This window comes from Seriola lalandi, unplaced genomic scaffold, assembly GCF_002814215.2.
Source record: "Seriola lalandi dorsalis isolate HSWRI2012SDOR001 ecotype SW California unplaced genomic scaffold, Sedor1 jcf7180002054965, whole genome shotgun sequence".
NCBI lineage: Eukaryota > Metazoa > Chordata > Actinopteri > Carangiformes > Carangidae > Seriola > Seriola lalandi.
The window spans coordinates 762856-770830 of NW_019525516.1; the positions used below are offsets into that span (position 1 = coordinate 762856).

Sequence of the window (7975 nt, forward strand, 5' to 3'; positions counted from 1 at the left end):
GTAATACTACTATAGGAGGCTTTCGCATGCTGTTTATTTATAGTATTACAGTCACAACCATTCGATTGGGTGGTCATCTTAACCTTTAGCAAGAGAAATTAGCTGTCATAGTTCTGGCTTTGGGAACATTCCAGTGAAGCTATTTGGCCTTGGACATCCTTATCTGTGTCTTTCTTTATCCTTCCCCCGAAAAATAGTTCTGGGAATGAAAAATAAAAACCGAAAACACTTCTTTTTATGCAAGCAGGCAGGATACAATTACTGTATAAAGGTCTTGCTGAAACAGTGACTCAAAGACTTCCTGTGGATGTGTAAATGAATGGAAAAACTCCCCCCAAAGCTTCCAGTGGGTCATTATAACCGGGACCACCGGGGGTATAAACAGCCAAGATTGTTTGCCAGTTGTTTTGGAGAAAAAGACCAATCCGGTTTAAAAAGGCAAGAGGCAAATACAAATGCAACACAAAATATCATTAAAGTGTCATTCTACAAATGATGCTTTTAGCACAAGTTCAAGCGAGAAAGACAACTGTCAACCAGCCTTTTATCTCATCATCACACTGAGGCTCCAGCTCTCCACTAAGAACCAATGATTTCACCAGATTCTGTGCGTGGGCTTTCCTATCATCTAATGATCACTTTAGCTGAAGGATATTTAAACCACCTTACCTATATTATCTCTCTCTGCTGTCATTGCAGTGTATGCCACTCGCAACTCCGCCCCTCCACCACCCCCCACGCCACCAGTGTCAAGGCCCAGTCTAAGGCTCCCTCAGGGGATCTTAGATTGGCTGCTATTCATAGGGCTCTGTCCCTATATATCTCCTTAAACCAACGGGGTCAACACAAAAGTCTTTATTAAAAAATTCTGCATTCACGTTAATGTGTGTCCTTCTTGATTGAACTGGTAAGCGAGGGTTAGTTTAAGCTGAAGAGTTAAGAACGTGTCAGAACTGAAAAGTACCGTCTCTGCCAGCTCTAGATGAAAAGCTGAAGACGAGACAGCGTTGTAACATGCAAGTAAATGCCACTGAGTGTGGAGAGTCAATGAGCTGACACCGACAAGGTTTAATTGTGCACTGTTCAGTATATTATCCCTGTTGGTTTATTACTACTTGCTACTGCTTGCAATCCAAACACCGGGTCGACATCAAACAGCTGCAAAAATACAACATGACCTCCCAGTGGAGCTTTGATATCCTCAAAAAAGGACTGAAGTTGTTGGGATACAGCCTAAATGTTTTTCCAACCTGTTCGTGGAACATTATGAACCTCTTGGCACAGAGCACACATGTCCTTCAGTCACGACCTGCCCAAAACAATTACCCCACCGCATTCCATTAACCTCCCCACAACAATTAGCAGCTTCCGCAAACCTCCCCAGTCATCGCTAACAAACAAGACCAGGCAAGTCTGGTCAAGGTGAACCACATACGAGGATCCGGTGAGGAAAATTCTCAGAAATTAAAGCGCTTGACCGGGAATTTTCCGTCGATAATTGGCAGTAGAACAGGCCTCATGAACACTATCACAAGCTGAAAGGTGTCTGTGATTATCTCTAACCACTCCATGCAACAAAAAAGCTTGGTCATTATGTCACTATCAATTTCTGTTGATCTATTTCAAAGATTTCTATTAATTTCTCCTCTTACTGTTTATGTGTGGCTGCAGCAGAATGCTGTTGGTATGGTAACAATTTATGTCTTTTATGATATGGCCAATGAATTTATGTGTAATGGTCAGAATCTGATCTGAGGCTGTCTAATTGCTCGCTTAAGAGTGGTTTACCATTGATGAGTCACATATTTACACACTCGACAGTCAATAACATTGGCGGAGTAATGGGACACATAAATGAGAAACCAGCATCTCTCCCACAGCAGGCAAGTGGTTTATTCTGAGGTCTAATTCTTGCCAAGTATCCAAAGTTGGTTTTGAATCTTGGCATGTTTACTTATTACATTTTTATCTATATTTCCTAAACTAAATGAGAAAACTCAACTTACTTAACTTTATACTATATTTTATGTAGGCAAAGTTCTGCATTTAACACTGATGCATCGAGCAGTTTGGTAAATGTTGATTAATTAAAAAAGGATTTAAAATGTTCATAGTGCAAAAACTAAGGTATTGGAAAAGGTATTGTTTTGTTTTTATCTGTAGTAACATATTGGCACTACATGCAGGGGAGACTCTCCAGCTGTAGTTCCCAGGATGTCCTGGGTTTTGAACTGGTGACCCTCCAGTCACAAGCAAGTTTAACAACAAGGCGGCTGGATAAAGAACGCACCAAACAGATGAACCAAACAATACCTGCCCTGCTGAGAAAACCAACCAGACTAAGCTTCAATCTACCACAGGTCACACCAGCCATTAACATTCCAGCAGGGAAAACAGAAGGTGTTTTTTCCTTTACTTCCTGGTTTTTCCCCCCACCCACTCTGCTGTGGAATTTACCAGCACTGTTTGCATTTGGCTGCGAGTCAACACTGACATCAAGCCCGGGATTTCTTATTGTTGATCCTTTGACATTTCTGAACTGACAAGAGACACAGCGTTAATGATATCTGAACCAAGGTGCTCACAATGGGGAGACTGGTAGCTGTCAATCATAACAAAAAAAAGGAGGGGGGGGTCATCTGGCACAAATAATCTAAATGCTGCTATAGCAAACCTGCACTTAATCACTTACTGTATTTGTACTCTTCCAGCACAAACACTCAGTCTGTTTGTACTGGAAGATGTAAACTCACTGCCAGAAGCTTGTGAGCCAGCTCTTCATGTGTTTGCAAATAAAGCAGTTGTACAACTTCTTCTGGGATATCGGATGAATAATCCCTCACTGACCAATGCACTCCAGCTTGACTCCCAAGGGAAACTGTATTTTATTCTCTTCTCAGCTTTATAGAGCACTTTCCTAAACCCACACCACAAAGTCCTTAACACAAGGCAGCAAAATAAAACATGCAGGTCGTATAAGGCCACACTACAGACAAGCAATGAGAAAAACAATTATAGTGTCTTAGTGCAAATAGACCAAAGGAAATGTCACCAGGAAGAGGGTGATCAGTAAAAACCAATAAAGCCAAAAACTAAAAAGTTGCCAATAAAAGCAAAAGCAGTCAAAAAATTTTTAAAGCATGTAAAATGATGTCTGTGTCTTTAAAAGATAAAATAGATCCAATTTTGGATATATTTCTCAAGAAGTAAAGGCAAGACTGCACAAGTTTTGTTGAGTGCTGCTCAAGATTTAAGCTCAAACCAAACACCAAAACTCTCTCCAACAGGTTTGATGAGTTCCAGCAGGACGCCAGGACAGAACAGAAAATAGGTGCAGGTTAGAGATTAAGGTAATCACTAAAGGAAACTATACTTTATTGTAACTTTGATTATATTGTATTTTACATTAGGTGTGATAACATTATAATCACAAAAATAACTGCTGAGATCTCTGGAAGGAGCAGAATCAAAAATATGGAGCAGAAGCTACATATATTTTTTTTTTAATAATATACCACTTTATTTGGGAATAAAACCCAAAGTCAGTGCTGCTAATAATCAGTCATTGAAGGTCTGTTATTACAAATATCTGCTGCTTCATCACTTTTTTTCAAAGTCTTGTAAAAATGTGATGTTTCCCAAAACAATAAATATCCAATGTCACGTTGATGAAAGCTAATAGCGAACAGTTTAAGAGAAAACTATGACTTTAAGAAGCACAGAAGACTATAGGAATATAAAGCCATGTGAATGCAAGTGAGTTTTGTTATGAGCAAAGTGCCCTTTAAAAGTCAGAGATACATGGTGAAAGGTTCTTTGTTGACCAACCTGCAGCAGCACACATCACTGTGTCATATCTTGTCAATAAAAAGTAAAGCAACTGAGGTCTAATTGTACACTGATGAAGGACAGAGAAGCACCTATAAGAGCGCATGTGTTGAGTGAAAAATAGAGCCATAGGCCAGCTGGCAGCTGTTAGCATCTGGTAACATGAAGCCTCACTGTAAGACAGAGGAGGAGGGGAGGTGAGGTTGTACTCAGCAAATAAGATTTTCAGAGAGTAAGAGAGGCTGAGAGAGAGAGAGAGAGAGAGAGAGAGAGAGAGAGAGAGAGGGGGGAAAGACAGAGTACAGAGTACCAGAGCTGGAGTGGGGGTGTTCCCTGCTCAGTGATGACGGCTTTGTAACATACTGTTACATAACTTGAACATCTGAAAATCATTTTTATTGTAACGAACCGCCTAACCTCCTGCCCCACTTATAGAGGAAACACGGCCGTCTTTTCTCCTTTTACGAGTGGTTTCCATTTCAGTCCTGCAACAACAGACTAGAAGCAATGAAAGACAGCGGGAGCCGAAGAGAAATAAAAAGGAAGAGGTTGCCGGACAGAGAGGGTTTACTTGACCTGGATATGAGAAAGTCTTTTCGACGCTGCATGTGTGTGTTCTTGCAGTGTTTTCCTTCAGGTTGATCTTTGGGGTTTTATTGGACTCTTCTTCCTGCCTTCCTCTCCGCTCCCCTTTCTGTTACTGTCTATAACATCTAATAAAAGCCCGGCTGCTAATTTGCTTCAGCGACTAAAATGACAGGGTTTTTATTAGACGCAGACTTTTAATGGGGACACAGGTTTCTATTCTATCTGAGTATTTAAGTGAGATGCTGACACTGAATGAAATATAGAAAGAAAAACTGTTTAAAAATTTTTTTTTCTGTTTATACATCAGGTACTTTCTCTCTGCTTCCAAGAAAGTCTCATGGTTTGTCATGTGTGGCGTTTGTAAATCAGTTTTTTTTCCTGATAGAAAATAATTACTTGATCACTGATGCTGTCTTACTGACAGACTGTCTTAGTGAAGACACTGAAGATACAAAAATTGAAAAGTTTGGCTTGCTTTCACCAAGCTACCACATTGCAAGTCAATTCTCACACACTTTCAAGGTCTTTCTGGTCTGCAGGTCTTCTGTCCCGATGAAAGTCTGCACACCAAAACATTGTAAATAAACTTTTCTTACTGCTGCAAGTGTACAAGATAGTGTGGAGTTCTTTGCTCAAGGTCTTTCCGGGTGAAACTCAGTGACTTAGAATTGGCATGTTGAGGGGATAAGACCCAGCACTATCTAAATTAGAGGCAAAGTCATTTTCTCCTGCACATGGCTCAGCGTCTGAGTCACTCTAGCAAAAACAACAGGAGTCCCGTCAGCTCACAGTGACCTCTGCTACATTCGTCAGCTAACGTCCAGTGTGCCACACTTGTTGTTAGGGATCTGAGTCACAGGCTAATAGCTGTTCTATTATTCAGAAACACCAGAGCAACTTGAGTTGGAGACAAGACGTAAACTAACTGACTCAAGGACACACGTCTTCTGTCTGTGTGGCTGTGTGTTGGAGGAGAAGACTGCTTGTACCTGTGTCACCAAGAGCTTTCAGCTGTGTGTGTGTGTGTGTGTGTGTGTGTGTGTGTGTGTGTGTGTGTGTGTGTGTGTGTGTGTGTATCTGTGAGTACATTCGGAGTACTCGTGTTCGCAGTGGATAACATCAGGTTGATTTTAACAGCAGAGTAGTAGAGCATTTATACTACAAAATCATTCTTTACTAAGAAAACAGGCTGCAGCACTGAGGCTTGTGCGACCGTACAATGCAATTCAAGATTCCTGCTGCGATTTTCAAACAGTGCACCAATCTCATTAACACCAGGCACACTTTGACTGCAGCATGTCGCCTGCGCGTGATGCTGCATAAATTTTCAGTTTTTGTATTATAAATATGCACATGTCAGGGAGCGCTGCAGCTGTGCCCAAAACTACCTAAACATGCAGTATGACATCTACGAACGGAAGTGTCCGAGAGTTAGTGTGCGTATTTAGTGTGCAAGCGGTAGGTAACAGATGTCTGCATTCGAATCAGCTCCATTCTGTATGTTTTAAGACGGCCTCACGCCCTCAAGTGCATGTTATAAGATCCAGTAGGTGTGTGTGCGTCTTTAAAGATCGCTGAGCTACATGAGTGGGCTTGTACCACAGGGTGTGCATTCACCATGTTCCTGTTGCTAAGGGCAGACCTACGAAGCTGATAAAGCTCTTTTCTTTAGCTTCAGGCTACAGATCTGAGTGAGGCTGCTTGGCTATGGTCTCACACTCCTCATTATCTAAAAGGAATTTACTGGATCACAAATCAAGATGTGAGTGCGTTAGAGCTTGTTGAAATACTGTGCTGTCAGGACACACTGTGAAAATGGAAAGCTACCAAAGCCTGTAAGTGCATGTCCAGGTCCTGACAGTGACATGAGTTGTGAAGTGTGTGTGTGTGTGTGTGGGTGTGGGTGTGTGTGAGTGTGTGTGTGTGTCTCCATGTCTTGGTGAGTCACGCATAGTCTGTGGGTGTGTGCGTGGTGTGCTGGACACATTTAAGATTTAAGCCTCCCCCCAAAACTACCTCACTTGCATAAATATGTTTCTGCCTGTATGCTTATTAGATCAAAAGCTGTTTACATTCACCAAAAACTACGTCATCTGCCCTTCAGTTGTTTAGATTCAGTCCGTTTTGTAATGTTACTGGAAGGCTGAGATTTGTGCTGCAGCTTGATGTGCACAGACAAGCTTTCTTGGTGCTCCAACCATATTTTATTTTACGTTGATTTATTCTTTCTACTGGGAAGTTTCTTTATGTTTTTGAGCTTCTTAGGAACATGGAGATTATCTAATGCCGTGACAGTGTCACTGGCAGACAGATGAGGAGATGCATGCAGCTGGATTGTGTCTGCTGCAGCTGTGTGTTTAGATAAGATCGAAACATAACCCCTCCTTCCTTCCTTCCTTCCTTCCTTCCTTCGTCTTGTTCTACAGTATTTTTTTACAGTCTTATTCTCTAATTCTGCACTTTTCTCTTCTCTCATTTTACGTTTTTGCATTCTCCTCCCTTAACTCCCTTAGCTTATTCTTCCTCTCTCTCTCTCTCTCTCCCTCAATCTATCAGTCTCTCCATCTCATTCTTCCCTCTGCTTTCCCCTCCCACTCTCAGCCAGACTGAGTGCTGTAGGGACTCTGCTGCTGGCAGCCTCCCAATCTGTTACATAAGAGTACCATCAGCCTCCCTGAATCACTGCTGGGCTAGGCCAGCCTCTGCCAGGCTACATATCTAGCTACCGTATTTTAAATACTGCTCAACAGCATAAGAGTCTGGCTGTGTGGGTTCAGATTACATTAGCATTTTAAATGACTGAAAGCGAGCTTATCATTTCTGGCTCTTGTCAGCCAGAACCCATCGCTAACGATACAACATCGCAGTGTAAGCTATTGTCATTATGCAAGGGTGGGGACGAAGAGGGATGTGATCTTTATCTGTTTTTGTTTACAAAGTCCGGGTGATGAAATCAGCCACAACCTCCCTGATGAGATTTCAGCCTGAGTCAGCAACCTTTTCTTGACCACTGTATAAAAATTATATATAATTAAATTATTCAATTTTTTTTTCTTTTTAGTCCAAGTGAAACATGAACACCTCCAATCAAGCTGTAGTTCCTAGGTGGTAACTAACTTTTCTCAGTCCCAGCAGTCAACACAGTTTCTTTATTGTGACAACAAACAAATCACTGTAGTGAAGTCAGACTCCGGAGGCTTCCTGTCTCTGGACTCGACAACCACACTGCAGGTTTTCAATTCAAAACAAACACTACAACAACCGACTGATCTGGTTGTAGATGCATGAATCAGTGAAAACAGCTGTAGTATGTGGCTGAAACAAAAACATGCAGACGCCACCATTAAATATCACTGTTGATTCTTCCTGAAGACAGTGCTGGCAAGAGCGTCTTGTTGCATTTACCATCTAAAATCTACTGTCTAGTCTCCTCAGTCGGAGACATAGTCTGTGTCATGATCTGGAACAAGCTGTTCTGACCGAAACGAGTAGGTCATTTCCACTTAAATCTGGAGCAGAGACTGTGATGCCTCTAACCCCCCCACCCCCCACCCCCCAA

The 7975-nt window shown here is 41.8% G+C and overlaps 1 protein-coding gene across 4 annotated transcripts in view; it reads right to left on the reverse strand.

Annotated features, from left to right (window-relative positions):
- mrtfab (myocardin related transcription factor Ab) overlaps window positions 1-7975 on the reverse strand; it is a 42301-nt gene that overhangs the window by 24069 nt on the left and 10257 nt on the right. The gene's annotated exons all lie outside the window — the stretch shown is intronic.